The sequence below is a fragment of the Ambystoma mexicanum genome, chromosome 2p, assembly GCF_040938575.1.
Source record: "Ambystoma mexicanum isolate Mex_15411 chromosome 2p, UKY_AmexF1_1, whole genome shotgun sequence".
NCBI lineage: Eukaryota > Metazoa > Chordata > Amphibia > Caudata > Ambystomatidae > Ambystoma > Ambystoma mexicanum.
Window position 1 is genome coordinate 1,362,314,250 of NC_090923.1, and position 18,048 is coordinate 1,362,332,297.

At 47.0% G+C, this 18,048-nt stretch overlaps 1 protein-coding gene across 2 annotated transcripts in view; it reads left to right on the plus strand.

Moving 5' to 3' along the window:
- Positions 1 to 18,048, plus strand: part of FLCN (folliculin) — a 611,825-nt gene that overhangs the window by 6,994 nt on the left and 586,783 nt on the right. The gene's annotated exons all lie outside the window — the stretch shown is intronic.

An 18,048-nucleotide genomic window follows, 5' to 3' on the forward strand; every position in this document is an offset into this window, starting at 1 on the left:
CCAGAAAGCCTTGTGGACAATGCAAAGGGTCTTGAACTTAATCCTTGCAGCCACAGGGTGCCAGTGAAGGGATTTCAGTGCCAGAGAGATGCAGTGCCTGGGCTTGAGGCCAAGCATATGTCATGCGGTTCTGTTCTGGATGAGTTGAAGAGGACGGAGAGTAGAAGAGGGCAGGTTGAGAAAGAGGCCGTTACAGCAGTCCTGCCTAGAGAGGACCAGGGCTCTGGAGATGGTGAGCCTCTGGGGGAAGGTGAGAAAAGGTAGAATACCTCTGACAAGGTGCAGTTGGTAGTGGGACTTTTTAGAGATGTCTGTGATGTGAGACGAGAAAGATAGTGGAGTTGAAGATGACCCCCAGATTGTTTTGGCTCGTTGGTAGGTGGAGGGGCAGGGACAATTTAATTCTGTGTGAACCCAAGGCTCTAATTTGACTGGGAAAACATTTTATGGATATCTGATCAAGAAGCTTGCTCATAGAATATTTTGTGCTAATTGTTTAGACTCGTCAAAGGATAAATGCAATTAACAGGGTACGGCAGAATAACCTTTGCTTTGAATGTTTTAGTTGGTGCTAATTGGTCAAGGGCATTGGTGATCCAATTGTTGAGTGTGTCTTCTGTTGTATCTGTTTGTATCAGTGGGATCTCTTTCGCTTGGGACGGTTGCGTCTAGAAGGTTTGTTCGGGCCTCTAGGTGCAAGTTCTGCCACTTTCTTTTCTTGCTAGTGTGGAGTATTTCCTTCCTGGTCGGTAGGTGAGTTTGGGGTGTGATGTAGAATGGTATCAAGTAGTGGTCACTCCACACCATTGGTGTAAGTGGTGCGGATGCGCATAGTTCTTCCCTGCGGAAAATTGCATCCAGGTTGTGTCTGGCATCGTGGGTGGATCTATTTACTGTTTGATTGAACTGCAAGGTTTCCAGGAGTCGCAGAGTGAGTTTTCTGTGTACTCGTTTTCTTTTTCAAACCATATGTTGAAATCTCCCAGTATGACTAGGTTGTCGTGGTGGGTTGATAGCATGGCGGCCTCGTCTGCTAGTTTTGTTGCAAAGTTGGGATTGTAAGACGGTGGTCTGTAGATCAGGAGGAATACTATGTAGGATTGGTCGTTGAGTTCTTGTCATGAACCGTCGCCTGCGTCCATTCTGGACTTCGTGGTCCCTGACCCATAGAGGACTGAATTCCGTGATCCTTCCAACATGGCCGTCTGGTGCGGAACGCAGCTTGCCAGTCTTTACGTGCTAGGTTCAACATTCTACAAAACAGACACGCCCCTGCCGCTCTGCGCGTCTCAACGCTACCGCTAGCTGTAGTCGGACATGGGTTGCCGGAGTTCGCTCAGGCTTCCTTCTGAGTCCTGTTTCCCGATTCCTTGAATCTTCTTCCTTTCCCTTCCCTTCCTCGAACTTACCTTCGAGCTTCTTCCTGGATCCTCGCCTAAGCTCGGGTCACGGTGTTCCGTGCCTTCGAGCTCAGACAATGCTTCCTTCCTGGTTCTCGGACATCTGAACGCCTCCTGGTGTAGGATTGCTATCCTCACGCTGGAAACCGAAGACCAGCACACGGGTCTATACAAATCCCGGACCGTGCGAAAGAAATCATCAAAGAAGGTCGCAAGCAAACAGGAAAAACAGAGACTTATGACAGTTCTACCTTGATGAGGAGGGATCCATAGTCTTCCGCGTTGGTTGTGATGATTTTAGATGCTGGGGCGTGTTCTGTGTGTATAATTGCGATTTTGTCTCCTCTTTGGTTTTCTCTGTTGGCGTGTATTCATTTATAATTGCTGGGTATTGCTTTGTTCGCTTTATAGTTGTCTAACAGCCAGAGTTTTGTAAGGAAGAGTACGTCTGTGCCTCCTTCACTTAGGTCATGGATTTCTGTTGAGTGTTTTGCCATGGATCTACCGTTGAGGGGACTGCAGTGTAGTTTGCTTAATTTCCCTTTCGGGTTGTTGGTAGTATTGTCTGTTCTGACCGGTGTGGTGTTGATTGGGGTTCTGTTCCAGGTGGGTTTCCCCCAGTTGAGTCTGTTGGGTGGTTCTTTGGTGGTCAGTCTTTGTCGAGTTGACCAATATGGTGTATGGCAGGGTTAGTTGTTTCCGGTTCGTTCCGGGGGGTAAATAGGGTAGCTACCGCTCTGTTGTTCCAGTCTTGATGATGTAGGGGGTGTAGAGTGTGATTGGATTCCAACATGTCCCTTGTTCTGGTTGGGGTATTGTCCATGGTGGAGACCGGGTTGGAATGGTTTCTGTAAGGAAGGCATGGTATCAAAGCAAGACAGGCATTGTGCTAGCTAACCCTAGGGAAGACCACCCTGTCCCTAACAGGGTTTTTTCCCAGACGACCCAATGTCCTGCACTGACACACAGAGCAACTGCACCACCAAGTGCAAGTGATATTTACCTTCTTGAAAGTTTTGCAGTGACCTTTCTTCTTGACTGCACTTCCATATAAGCCTCAATAGGAGACATATGCATTCGCCTTCAGCGCCTCCAGTGTAGGTAGATATTGGATCAATTTCAAAACATAAGTAAGGTCCTGAAGAAGATGGCCTAACTTTTACCTGCCATCGAAACTGGTCGACCTTTTTGGGCATGAGGGTTCTCATGACCTTGATGATATCTCTCACAGTAATACAGAGATGCTAGTCTTAACAACTTATACTTAATACTCATGTAGAGTGAGCTTTTTAACATGCTCAGCCTTAATGAGCATTACTTTTAACCAGTCTTGTGGTATAATCCTACTGCGCCTGGTGACTCTAACACCTAAAGGTTGTTTAAAACTACAATTAAGAGCGTCCTCCAGGTGACAGGTTGTTGTAGCATCAACCTGAGTTGTTCCGGAAGAATCTAATAACCAGTCCTGCCAGTCCATCAACAGACGGTCGGATTTGTACATTGTGTATGATAATACATCTATATATATATGGATGCACTAAATGTGAAATATTAGGGACAGAATCTCCTGTCTATCCCTATTAGATAGGCCTTGCACCACACGCCACCTAGGGCCAGGCACCCCTGTTAGGGACAGGGTGTTCTTCCCTAGGGTTAGCTAGCACAATGTCTTTCCTCTTTGTACTGTGTGTCCACCTATGATTGATAAGCGCACTGTTTTCTATAACAATTTTTCTCCTAAAGAGACATTGTGTTTGTGTTAACAAACTGTTCTCTGTTAACGGTTAGGGAAGGCAGTTGTCCTCCCGCATTGTCCTTGGACCTACCCTGTTGTCCCCACGATCAAAGCAAGACAGACACAAGTGATCATAGTTCAAGGGTGTTTATTATGATAAACACCTAATTTAAGCCTAAATCTAAGATGGGAGCAAGCTACGACCATCAAATAATAATACAGTCCAAGTGGAGACTAGTCAAATAAAAAGGGCCTATACTAAAAAAAACGATTGCCATTCCTTACCGCTATGCTACAAAATAGTGTGAGATAATGTTCACAATAAAAAAAAGTGTTCACAAAATGATAAGTCAGGCCGGGATCTTCCTTCCCCAAGTTTTTAGCACAGGACAAGGCGGGAATCTTGAGCACAGCACGCTCCTGGACTTCTCCGGCACAGCTTACAGTTCCTTTTCTCTATATCAGGGCCTTCTTTGGCCAAGTCTCTTCTCATGCAGGGTCTCTTGCTTCAGAGGGCATGATATGCCAAAAACAACAAAGAACAACAAAACAAACAGTTCCTTCTGGTAACCTTTGAGTCGGGTGATTACTCTTCACCCTAGGCTCCCCCCACAGCCGGGCTCCGATCCTTCTTTCAGCGTTAGCCTGTCAAAGCACTTGCCAATTTAAACGGAGGCTTCCGAAGAGCGATCACGTCTCACTGGGTCACGGTTATTCTATGGCAAGTGCATGCTTCACAATATTACATTTTGCACAGCGTTCCCCCTCAGCCGGGCGCAAACACCAGTTTCACAATTCTCTCGGTCGGGTTCACACTTTCTCAATCTCATCAGAAAGCGTGGGGTCCCTTCCCCTAGCTTTCTCTTGGTATCCCTCCGTCGGGTTCACATTTGCCACAGTTCACGTTTCAACAAAGTCATTCTAGACCCCTTGGGTTCTTCCCTTTTCTTAAGTTCGGTTCTCGGTCCCCAGTCAGGCTTTCCCTTAAGCCCCCAGTCAGGCTCTCTCTAAAGCCCCAGTCAGTCAGGTTTTCTCTAAGGCCCCCAGTAAGGCATAACGGAAGAACAATGGTGCAGCCATATAAGTAGAACCTTGGGTCGCTCTGTGGCTAATGGTAACATTCTTGAAATCCCTTATGAGCACTGGGTCTGTCGTGCTACCATATCGGATATAATGGCGATCATCATAAAACTAAAAAAGTCAAGAGCTGCAGGGCCCGATGGTGTGTGTAATCTCTTAATAAAAAGGCAGCCAGAACTTTGGGCAGCCGCTCTACACTTATTGTTTGTACAGATAGGTGTCACTGGCTCGATTCCCCATTCCTGGCAATCCAGTCACATACTAACAGTACACAAAAAGGGTGCTTGGGATTCCCCGAATAATTTGCGTATGCTGGCTATGCTTGATACATTGTCCAAGATTTTTGCTTGTGTCCTCCTGCAGGAATTGAATGTGTGGATTACTGGCAAAAAAAATATTACCATCAAATCGGATTCCGAAAAGGCTCGGGCACAGTGCATGGCTTGCTATTGTTAACCACTGCGGTTGAACATGCCTGGCTAAAATGAAATCTAGACGTATACTGCGCATATATCGACTTATCTGCAGCATTCGATACGGTTCAGAGAAACCGTCTGTGGCAGAAGTTGCATAGTTGGGGAATTCCATTGGGTCTTCTTCGGATGCTGATGATGATGCACACTAACACAACAGTGCGGATCCGCCTAAATGCTGAAGGTAAATTATCTGCGACCATGCCAACATATAGTGGAGTAACACAGGGGTGCATGGTTGCTGTGGTACTCTTCAACCTATATCTGGCAGATATGCATTTGGCATTCCGCCTTAGTGCAGTGAACACTGTGAAGATCTCAGATGTAATTGTCGGTTGGCTAGCATATGCGGATGATCTCATCTTGCTAGATTACAGTCCTGCTGGTCTCCAGCATATGCTAGACGCCCTTGGTACATATTGCACTGATAATGGCCTACGAATTAACATTGATAAGAGCAAAGTGATGGCATTCACAAAAAAACAAAGACCAGAAAAATACGTGTGGCAATTGAATAGTAAAAGCGTGGAACAAGTAACTTCTTACAAATATCTGGGTGTTATTGTGGATGACCGTCTCACATGGAATGCACATTGGTCATCCCTTCAGGCTCGTTGCATTATCTCGACGAATGCTCTGAGCATATTTATCGGCAGAAATTGCGGCTACTCCGTATCTGCAGTACTGTGTATATACACAGCAAAAATCAGAGCAATACTATTGTATGCAATAACAATTTGGGGCCATAACATTATTAAGTCGGTGGAGCGGTTCGAAGCTCGCTTGCTACGAAAGATGTTCGCCTACCAGCCAATGTAAGTGTGGAGTACATCTACCTAGAATTTGATCTGCTAGGGATGCCATATGTATTCACCAGTCATTGTGTGTTAAACTATGAGAAGTTAAACCGATTGGACATGGACACCATAATTGTACCCTATGTCGCTGCACTAATGAGATTTGATGGGACTGCCTCGTTTGGTATTATGGTAAACTAAAAAGGCGACACTCAAACTGAATCGGTGTATTGTCTATAGAAAGAACACCTAGTATCCTTACCATGAAACTGACACTAAAAAGAGTAATGAAAGAAATATGTTATGAAGAACAGCTAATCAACCTTGCCACTAAATCTCTTAGTGGAATTTATTGTCAAGAACGCATCACCAGAAGTTCCACGCCAGGCTACATCAATGCTTACCCAAGCCCGCAAACTGTTCGGCTATATATTCTACTTAAATTTAATAGATTGGTGGCACTTGCAACACAAGGTGCCCAAATGGGGTTACCACGCACAAAGCGTATGTGTCGCCTGTGTGGAAATTAAACAATTGAGACACTGCACCATCTATTGATTGTGTGTGAAAGTTTTTACGCTGTGCGGTATAAACACATGAAGTCCTACAACAATCAATTTGACCCTGGTGAAATAGAGGCACTGTGGCTCCAATTCTTGCGTGGCGATGACTTAAATTTGATATATTTCATGACTGCTTTTATAAACAGATTGTAATGATTTTACGTTGTATTGATTGATTTTATTATGTAATGCACTGAATTTTATATATATGAATTATGAGACGTGTTTGGTTTTAACAGTGGTCACAATGTTATAGGGTGTCTTAGGGTTCACCCCATTTCGCAGGCATCCCTCAGTCGGGTTCACGTTTGCCCCCACAATGTGTCAAAGACCTTCGACTGTACAAGGGGTTTGGTTTAGCCCTCGCATGAACACCTTGACACCTCACACCGACCTCCCCTAAGGCCTCTTGGTACTTGTTTCTCCTGGTTCGGAGAGGGGCCACCAGCCAGATACCTTTTGAATGAGTGCCCACGTGGCACCAGACCAACTATCTCTGGTGCCAGTTTCTCTCACAAAAGTTCACAAGGTCTCCCTCTACCAGGCTCGGACCCCTCCCACAAAGGTCACAGGGGTCTCCCTCTGCCGGGCTCGGACCCTTCTCACAAAGTTCATAAGCTTCAAAAGTATGTTTTTGGACTCACAGTCCCAGAATGCACTTGTGATCATTTTGCTCCCACTTCACAACTCCCCAAAATGACATTTCATCTTTTGGGCGCTGTAGGAGCCACAAGGGGGTTGTTTCAATGAGGTCAGGGTCTTTCCTCCTGCCCCTCGTGTACCTGGGTTCGGCTGTCTCGACCAAGGGGAGAAGTTCTGCTATAGGTTCCACCAGGCAACCCCAGCTGCCCCAGGTCTTGCCTTCTGGAAGTACAGCTCCCTCCTCCACAATGCAGTCTCCTCTCAAATAGCAGTGCCAGTGGTTGGGCGGTTTTCTCCTCTTCCAGGGCTTCTGCAGCTCACTTGGGCTTTCTCCTTCTCTCTGGCACTTTCCAGCATGCCCGACTCGCTCAGTGTGCTTTCCTGCTCCGCCTTTTATGCCGCCTGGGAGAGACAAGTGGAGTCAGGTATTAGTAATTAAAGAAGGAGGCCTGACTTAGCCTGGCCTCATTAATGGGACAGTCTGCTAGAAAGGGGGGAGTCTGTTTTCTGTGTCTGTGGTTCCCTGTTGGTAATCTTCATCCTCCCAATCTCTCTCCTCCTCGTTTCGGTGACTTTAGAAAAAAACAGAGGGGAGGAATTATGGGGATTGTAGTTTTCACTAGTAAATTTAGGAAAATCCAGTAAAATACTGTCGAAAGGGGGGGTAGTCTTGTCGCTAACAGTGAGTTGTCCGTGAGAAAGTGTCAGTGTCGGGAATGGGGGCGGGGGGGTTTGAGTTCCTAAATATCCTTCCTGGTAGGATGGGGAAAAGGGATTGGTACAGCATTTCACCCTTCGGTGTCACTATTCCACTCCCTGTGGACCGCGTATGGTAAGGTTTGGTAATGTTTATTTATATAGCACCTATACACAGGCAAGTATTTCAAAGCGCTCAAGGAGGGAGGAAACACGGGGGAAAACACAACAGTCGCTCAGAGCCCTTGAATTTCTGAGACAATAACTGTCTGCAGAGGCAGATTAAGTGAATGATACATTTAACCGTTTAGACACAGCAAATGGGCCTGACGGCGATTCTGCGGTTTTTCAAGTGCACATTATGGGGTGAAGACGAGGGAGAACAGACAGAACGATCTTCAGGCAGGGCTGTGGACAGATTGTGCAAGTGCAGGGTGGGCAAGAGAGGGGCAGGGGAACAAATGCACCCAGTCGGTAGAGACGGGTGAAGTGCAGAGAGAGAACCTCTCAAGGTTTTATTACAAGTGCAGTGGGGGAAAGGGGGTTGCAGGTCCCTGAGGAAAGTGCAGAAGGACTAGCTGGGGTGCCTGGGACCTGTGACTTTGAGGTACACAAGGCGGCCAGTCAGTAAGCTGTGTGGAAAGGAGGGAGAGAACGAAGAGCAGAGAGCTAGGTTAGCTGGGTAGGGTGAAAGAGATGGAAGAGAGAAGAGGAAGGTCTTAAGGAGTTTCTAGAATTTAAGAATATCAGGCTCAAGACAGGGGGTGGCAGGAAGGCTGTTCCAGAAGGAGGCACCTGCTGAGGAAAGGGATCTCCCTCCAAATATCTGCTTGGAGAACCGGCTCACTCGCAGAAGGTTGGAGGTAGATGAGCGGAGGGCTCAAGAGGGACAGTATTTAGGAAGGCAACGTTGAAGGTAAGTAGGTCCCTGACCCCAGAAAGCCTTGTGGACAATGCAGAGGGTCTTGAAGTTGATCTTGCAGCCATGGGGAGCCAGTGAAGGGATTTCAGCATTGGAGAGATGCGGTACCTGAGCTTGAGGCCAAGGATAGGCCTTGCGGTTCTGTTCTGGATGAGTTGCAGAGGGCACAAGGTAGAAGCAGGGATGTTGAGGAAGAGGCTGTTGCAGTTCTCCAGTTTGGAGAGAACCAGGGCTCTGGAGACAGTGAAACGCTGAGGGAAAGTGAGAAAGGGTAGAGTAACCCTGAGGAGGTGTAGTTGGTAGACTTTTTTGAGATGTCGGAAATGTGAGAGGCGAAGGAGAGAGTGGAGTCGAAGATGACCCCGAGGTCTTTGACCTTACAGGTGGGGGTAGGCGCAGGGCCAAGGGTGGCCGGCCAGAGTGAGGGGAGGAAAGCTGGGGCAGGTGTCCCAAAGCGAACAATCTCAGTTTTACTGGTATTGAGACGAAGGTAGTTTGCAGCACACCATGACTGAATAGCGGACAAACAGTCGGGTATGAGTGAGGAGGAGAAGGCGGCTGAGGGTAGCCTGAAGGATAGTTGCCTGTCATCCGCATAACACTGTAAATTAGAGGTGAAAGTGTCAATCACCCGTGCCAGGGTAGCCATGTATGCGTTGAAGAACCGGGGGATAGGTTAGACTCCCGGGGAACGCCGCAGGTTGAGAGGGTGATAGTCGAGAGAAAGGCACCAAGTTCGACCTGGGATGGGGGGGGTCAGAGATAAAAGAGGCTAACCAAGCCAGTGCCTGACCTGTGAGTCCCAAGGTGTTACAAAGCCGTGAGATCAGTATGTTGTGGTTATCCAGGTGATCCTCCTGGACTGGTCCACCCCCAGAAACTGGATCCAATAGCGATGGCAATGTCCTGGCCAACTGGACAACAGATCCCTGGGCACTACATTTATTGGTTGGGTCTGTATTTTTTACGCTTGTTGGCTGTCCGTTGTTGCTGTGCCATGTTTGTTTAACACGTTGTCGTATGTGGACAGGTAGAGAGCAATGTAGTCTCTCTTTAGTCTTTTATTTGTATGTCTCCTTGGGCCATCTGGGATGTTTATTGTCGCATTTATTTGGGATTGTGTGATCATGCTGGTCAGTGCCTTCCCCAGTGGTTTGGGTTTTCTTTTTATTTCTGTTGTCTGTTCTGGCTTCTTTGTCTTTCTTTTGGTGTGGCGTGATGTGGGTTGTGTTCCTTTGAGTGGGCGTCCTCTTTCGATTAGTGTTTTTCCTGGTCTTTTGAGTTTAGTCTTTGCTGTTTGTGGTTTGTTCTTGCTTGTATTTGGTAGGTTGTGGGTAGTTGAGACCTCGGTTGATGGGACTTTGTGGTTCTGTTTGTTTATTGTTTGTTTCTTTTTTGGATCCTATGTGTTTTTTTTTGTTTATAGTTTTTTAATTATTTATCCTGGTTGTCCTTTTGGTTATGTTTGTTGTTTGTTGATTGTTGAATTATGCGCAAAGCAAACATGAATACTGTGTGAATGAATACATGTGACTACTGGCATATATTGGTGCAGTCAGCATGGAAATGTATTGATTGTGAGGGTGCTGGGTTCCTGCTTTTGACTGGGATGGCAAAGGATTCACATGCTATGTTTAGGCCTCTGGCTTCCACTTTGGCCCAACATAGTCTCAAGCTTTACCCTTACCACATTGGGGTTCATTTAGCACAAAGGCACCTAAGCAAAAGCGGAATGACAGTCTGTATTTGTCCGGAATATCCTCCTACAAACTCTGATGTTCTGAAGTAATCAGTACGTCATCCGCGAATCATGAAGAACAACCATGTTTCATGGCAATGCTCTTGAAGTAATCAGCCGGCCATCCCAGAATCATCCCCAAATCATCAGGGACAAACGTGTAATCTCTTGAATTGATTAGCAAGTCATCCTAAAAGCATCAGGAACAAAGAGTTTCCTAAAATAGGGATGATGTTGGCATATTCATTAAGTCATCTTAAGCTCCCCAAATCATCACCCACCATTCTGAGACATTTGCTGTTGACTTTAACAGCATGATGGCGTCTGATGATGTGGGAATGACTTCTAGTGTAGTTTGATGATCATCAGATGACCCCAGGAGGGTCTCTAAAGTCATCCTTTTAGACCAGGGTAAGGCCAGACTGTTGCAGGTGTTGAGGATGAAATTGAGGGAGGAGTCGGCAAGTAAACAAAGGGGTGCAAGAAAGAGGACTCTTCCTCCTCATCCTCTGACACATATACCCCTGCTTCCTCAGATGAGGAAGAAAGACATAAAGATTAAATGTAGGATCAGAAGGGCATCCCTCGAGTTCTGCATAGGGTGGCAGACTGTGTAACCCGACGATGGGGGTGGATGTTGAAGATCCCATGGGTCAACAGTTTGAAGACAATCCTAAAAAGGGGTTTCTGGTGATTTAATCGATTTGATGGAGGCTCCAAAAGGACTGGAAGGACCCCAAGAAGTTATCAGCGCCCAGGTTTATGAAGAAGATATACCCTTTGTCAATTTGCTGATCAATTTGCTTGTGAACATCAAGGTGGATTCCCTGCTGGCAAGCCTGATGGGTACATCTTTAATGTCATCAAAGGAAGTGACTGTGAGGGATCCCACAGATCGAAAGATTGAGTCAAGAAAACATATGCTGCATCCAAGTTGGGGCTAACAGCTGGGACCTACACCTTGTACATGGCCAAATCCCTGTTGGAGGACTTCCAGACCCTATATGATCGGATGGTGGAAGGTGCAGATTGTTCCGATTTGATTGAGGCTATGCATGTGCAGGCTGAACTTAAATCAAACCTGATTTATGGCCAGTTACGGGCTGTCTCTTTGGCCATGGGATCTGCAATAGCTGCCAGAAGGCAAATCCACACTTGAAATAGAAATACGGAAAGCTCTGGAAAGTCATTGCCCCTCCACCTTCCCTTCCTGGGGGAAAAGCTGTTTGGTGAGGATTTAGAGGTCAAGTTGGACCAAGCTTATAAACAGGCGATTCATGTAGGCTCACTCTGGCAGAGGTCCTTTCCTCCCTCAAGACAGCTTAGATTGGTCCAACCCTCAAAACCACCTTGTAGAGCCTCGTCAGGATTACAGGAGCTGGCGGATGGCGCCACCAGCTGTGTAACAGAAGCGGAATGTCCCCATCGTTAAGAATCGGCCTTCCTCTCTACACCGGTTCCCTCTTAGTGGGAGTACGACTGAAAGCTTTTAGACACCAATGGGAAGCTCATTCCCTGCCGGTACTGGACCAGTGGTGACTGTTTTTCCAAAGCATCAGAGAAAGCGGGGTGCCTTATCAGCAGAGATTCTTATCATGAAGTAGAAGGGAGCTATTGTGAAGGTCCCAGAGGAGGCAGAGGTGGAAATGCAGGTGCTACTCAATTGTTTTTCTGGTGCCCAAGGCATGGGGAGCATTCCGCCTGGTGATCAACTTGATAGGGATCAACCGGGTAGTGAGGAAGATCTCCATCAAAATGGAAACATTGCAGTGCATTATCCCTTTTCTTTTATGGGGCAACTGGTTGATACATCTTTTTTCAAGCTGCAAGGTGTTAAAGAAAACGTCTCGAGGGCACTGAGTACCTGTTCGTCCGGGCGATGGTCTCGGAGAAGCTGCCAGACTGTCGGAAGTTCCTGTGGAGATTGATGATGCGGGAAACCGGTCCGACACCCACCCAAATGGGAACCGGGTTGGTGGTGAACCAGCTCCCAACGCCAATGGGTGCGCTCTCCCCTGATTATCGTGGCGTCAGGTCAGCACTGACAGGGAAAGCATTTCCTTTGTAGAAGACTGGATCCAGGTGACAGTGGAAGTTCAGGCAAAGGATGTAGACTGTAGAGTCGGTGAGTCCAAAAGGTGGCAGAGTACCAAGGCAGGACAAGAGGCAGGCAAAGAACCCAAAGGCAGGGGAACCCGGGAACATAGGAACAAGGCCAACCTACTAATGGAAATGGGAAGGGGGAACCACCCCAGAACAAGGAACCAGAAAGAACAGGAGGGACTCCTCCCCAGGAGCAAAGAACAAGGAGGCAGCAAGGTCCAGGACAGGACAGCCAGGGAAAGGAAACCGGGAAAGGAGGAACCAGGAATCAGGCCAGGAGGAAGAGCAAGAACTCAGAGTATCGGCGAGGACACGATCTGGAAACAAACCGTGTTCGGACGCGGTTTGTTCAAGTGGCCCGGCCCCTTATAAAGAGCAATGTTAAGTATGGGTCCACACAGTGACTTAAAGTATCACACTGACTTTTATTAGGTATGATACAAGGACAGCAGGTACCCCCTCAAGAGGCAGGCTCCAACTGACCAAACCAGAATATACAGTGAAACAAAATATTCCAATAAGAACAACATGACATCACAATGCCACTCTTTTTGCTAAACATATTATAACATAAGATGGCACAATGACAACACTGAGAAGATTCATCTTAACACATCTCCTCCCTTCATTTTGTGGCAAGTTTAACCCAGGTAATAATCATTTAACCTGACCGGTTTGTTCCTGACCCTATTGGCATTCAAACTGCTGTTGTTGCTGGAGGCTGTACTCACATTAGGTTCATACATTTGTTCTTCCCCTCCATTCTCCCATAAGGTTTGTTCCTCTCTGGTTCCCTCACCAGCTCCGCTGTCCACCATATTGCACTTAACCAATTTGGCCATTGACCAACATTCTCCACCCTCCATGATAACAACATTACCTCTTATCACAGCAATTTTCTTTGGGCCAATAAACTTGCTCACAATACATTTTTGGGAGAAGCTCTGGGATTCTTAACATAAACCCAGTCACCCACTGACCATTTCACCTCCTTGGCACCCCTTTTTGTGTCAAACCTCTCCTTGTAATCATCTTGAGTTTCCCTAATGAGATCCATGATCCTTTCCCTGTTAACATGTACACTCTTCGCTAAATCCAACCAACCCGGACACAATTTTGTACCTGGTTGTCTGCCTTTGAGAGACATGAAAGATGAAATACCAGTAACCGAGTGAGGAGTTACACAATAGTTCCAGACCATCTCCCTGAGAGCTGTCTGCCACTTCAAACCTGAAGCCATCGCTAGTTGCAACCCTCCTTTAAGAAATCTATTTGCTCTCTCGACAAGACCATTCACTCTGGGCTGGTATAGTGCTGTCCTGTAGTGCTTAATACCAAACCTCTTGAGAAACTCTACCATCCTGTCCGAACAGAATTGCACCCCATTATCAGAAACAAGTTCTGAGGGAAATCCTTCCCTATAAAAGACTTCCTCAAAAAAATCAATCATTTGTGAAGTTGTTGCTTCTCTAATGGCTTTCCACTCAACCCATTTTGAATGATAATCCACCAGGACAATGAGGTATTTAACACCCTCTCCCAATTCCTGTATGGGTCCCATTAAATCAACTGCTAATTTCTTCCATGGCTCACTTGGAACACTTACTGGTCTTAAGGGAACTTCCTTAATGGTCTTACTTTTGTCACTTCTGTCACATTCTTTGCAGTTCCTCACACATTTCTAAACCTGACCATCAATACCTGGCCACCAAAAGAATTCTCTGATATGCCTTTTGGTACCTCCCATGCCTAGATGACCTTGGTGAGCTATGTCCACTAATTTGGGCCTGATCTCATACGGGGGTACTATTTTCATTCCTTTTCTGAGTTGAGACCCATCTTCCGACATGTTTAACTCCTCTTTAATACAGTAATAAACATCATATTTCTTTTCAATGAGATCTTTTCTGGGCCAACCACTTTTTGTCCACTCTTTTACCTGCCCCAAGACCTCATCCATGACATCAGCTGACTGCCACTCCTCTTTGCTTATGGCATTGTGTACTAAAGCACAAATACCCACTGTACTTTCTGCGCTCACATCCTTGACACTCTCGTTCTGTGCAGGAAGTCTGGACAGACAATCAGCAATCACATTTTCGCCCCCAGGTATATACACCATTCTAAAGTCATATGCCAGCAAGTCAACCATCCAACGGGATATTCTAGGTGAGCCTTTGGCCCATTCCGCACTGCCCAGTAGCTGGACTAACGGCTTGTGATCAGTCTTAACCACAAACGACTGACCCCATAAAAACAATTTAAAATGAGCAACAGCCCATGATACAGCTAGGGCCTCTCTCTCCACCACAGAATAATTGCTCTCCGCCCCCCTCAGAGGTCGGGAGGCAAAAGCTATGACATGTTCAATGTTGCCATCATATTGACAAAGAGCGGCACCCAGACCTAATGTGCTCGCATCTACGGTAAGCACAGTTCGTCGGCCAGACACAAACCCTCCTAAAGAGGGTGCCTTCACAATGCTATCTTTAATCTTACTAAAGGCATTTTGACATTCTTCCGACCACACATATTTAGTTCCTTTTTTCAATAAATCTCTCAGGGGAGATGACATTGTAGCAAAACCATCCACAAATTTGTGGTAGTACTCCGCCAATCCCATGAACGAGCGTAGTTGCTCCTTGTCAAGGGGTTGGGGAGCACTCACAATACTATCCACTAAAGACTTCCTGGGAGCAATACCCTCACAGGAGATTTTATGCCCCAAGTAATCCACTTCCGTTACAGCAATTTTGCATTTCTCCCTTTGAACAGTAAGACCCGCTTCTTTTAGTCTCACTAAAACCGATCTAAGTATTGTATCATGCTCAGAACCATCATTTGCAAATATCAAAATGTCATCTTGAAACACTGTTACTTTCTCAAGACCTTTCAATACCGTTTCCATCACTCTCTGAAACACGGATGCCGCAGAGGCTAATCCAAAGGGCATCCGGTTGTACTTGAAAACACCCTCAGGAGTGATGAATGCAGTCAAGTGTTGACATTCCTTAGACAACGGAACCTGATGGTAGGCAGCAGAGAGGTCTATAATGGAAAATAACTTGGGTTCCCCTAGCGTGGACAAAACTTCTGAGATATTAGGCAATGGGTGTCTCTCAACCACTATGTTCTGATTGAGGCTACGTAGGTCAACACACAATCTCATCTTTTCATTGGCCTTAGTGACTAAAACCACTGGGGACAACCATTCCGTGGCTACAACAGGTTCAATCACCCCTTTGACAACCAGGCCTTTTAGCTCCTCCTTTAGTTGTGCTCTCATCTTCAGTGGTACCTGTCGTACCTTGTGTACTACTGGTTGAGCATTTTTCTTAAGCCTGGTGTGATGTTCGAAATGTTTAAGCCTTCCCAAACTCTCAGAAAACACTTGTGGAAATTCTTTGGTCCAAGAGTCCCCCAACTCAGCAATGGTGACCGGGTCCGGTGCACTGGCTTGTACCCTTAAAACCAGCTTCCTCTGCTCCTCCCAGCCTAGCAGAGAGGTCCCTTTTTCCGCCACCAGGATTGTGGCTTGGCACCTTCTTTCCTTGTCTGTGATTTCTGCACGGAATTCACCCAAGATATTTATATCCGACTCTGCATATCCACACACCCTGACATTGGTAGCTTGTATAATGTTGCTACCCCTTCCCAGAATGTTAGTTAATGTTTCTTGGGATATGATGGTCCAAGGGGAACAAGTGTCCACTTTCATTAGGAGCTCTATTCCATCTACTTGGAACTTGTCCACGGGACCTTTGGTCATCCCAGACATCTCCGAAATCTCGAAAATGTGCCTTGGTGTGAGTTCTTGAGCGCTGGATACTTCATGGATATTGTACCCTTTTCCAATGCCGTCCTCGTAATTGTCCACAGGGCTGAACTCAATATGCCCTTTATTCTTGCACTTGAAACATTCCGCATATTTTGCAGGGCAGGTCGGGTAGTTCATACCATGTCTTGAACTGCCACAGTGAGCACATGCATTTCTTGCATTCCCTCCTCCTCTCTTGACTGTGGGAACGCCAACTTTCTTCTTTTGATTGACGACACAAACCGAGGACGATGAAGGATTGGATTTGTCAACCCTAAGTTCCTTGACATACTCTGAAGTCTGTTCAATACTTCTTGCCAATTCTACTGCCTCGTCTAATTTCATATCCTTTGCAAGAAGTTTTTCCTGTACTCTCACGTTATTGGTGCATCTAACCAGCTGGTCTCTGATAAGGGAATCAGCCAAATGTTCAAATTCACAAGTGTAACTCAGGGATCTGAGACAAGCGATGTAGGACTCCACCGACTCTGACTTCTCCTGGGCTCGCTGGAAGAATTTGTGCCTCTCAAAGCTAACATTCTTCTTCGGTTCGAAGTGATCCCGAAGCTGGTTAAGAGCAAACATATATTCATCCATGTCCCCTGCCTCAGGGGTATGGTGTCTGGAGAGTCCATCAAAAATTCTGCGTCCTTCTATGCCAAGGTTGTGTAGTAGTAAGGCCCTTTTTCGCGCAGATGGAAATCTTTCCCCTCCCATGGCTACTAGGTAGTTCTCAAACATATCCTTCCACCTGTCCCATGTGATTGAAGGCCGGCCTGGTTCACTCAGAAAGGGCAAAGGAGGTGGGATGGAGGCAGCCATGGTTACAGAAGGATTTACAATTCAGGCAGACTTTTCTTTTTTTTTTTTTTTCTTTTTTTTTTTTTTTTATTACAAGCAAAGTTTGCAATCCACTCTTAATAGTCTGCTGATCACTGCTTGCAAATTTTCTTGCTGGGAGACACTGTTACCATTGAAAGACCAGGGCTTCTGGAAACTTAAACATATTTGAGTGCCGTGGCTAACAACCTCCGTGAGCGGCGGCGCTCGCTGTCAGCTGTTCCGGATGACCCAGGGTTTCCTTTCCCACTTAAAACGGCAGGCACTGCACATATAACGCTCCCCCAGCTGGGCTGCGGCTCGCGTTAGATCTGTGCGATGCTCCTCGCTCCCAAGAGGCTCGCGTGGAGCTCCACGGCGGTGATCGTTGTCCCAGCGCCGAGATCACAGCTGGGTCACGGCTCGTTCTGTGTTTGTGCGACGCCCCTCCTGCTTTTGGGGCTCGCGCAGGGCTTTACAGCAGCGTCCGCTGCTCCTGCGCCGTGATCAGAGCCCGCTGCCGCTCGCGCTGGGCTCGGCGGTGCTTCTCCTTCCCGCTGCTCCGGCGCCGTAATCAAAGCCGGCTGCAGCTCGCGCTGGGCCCGCAGCAGCCGCTGCCTAAGCGCTGAATTAAAACTGACAGCAGCTCGCGCTGGGCCCGGTAGTACTTCTCCTTCCCTCAGGGCTCACTTGCGACCCCCCCCAACATAGCGGTTGCTGCGCTGTGACTTCAGGGAGCCTGGGTTGTCTCAGTATGGGCCCTCACTCCACCTCCTGCCCGCCTCTCACCTGCTGTCAACGTCGGAGGAAGAGATTCTCTGGGAAGGACCGGAGACCAGCGAATTCCACATGAAGTGCCAATCCTCGTCGCCAATGTTAAGTATGGGTCCACACAGTGACTTAAAGTATCACACTGACTTTTATTAGGTATGATACAAGGACAGCAGGTACCCCCTCAAGAGGCAGGCTCCAACTGACCAAACCAGAATATACAGTGAAACTAAACATTCCAATAAGAACAACATGACATCACAATGCCACTCCTTTTGCTAAACATATTATAACATAAGATGGCACAATGACAACACTGAGAAGATTCATCTTAACAAGCAACCAACACCTGGGAGGCTTGGAATGCAAGCCGTGCCGTTCCCAGGTGTTGGTATACCCAAAGTGAGGCTTGGACCGCAAGTCCGCCTCAGCCCGAGCGCCCTGTGCACTGCGCATGCACAGAGGGTGAAACACGGCCTCCTGCGCATGCTC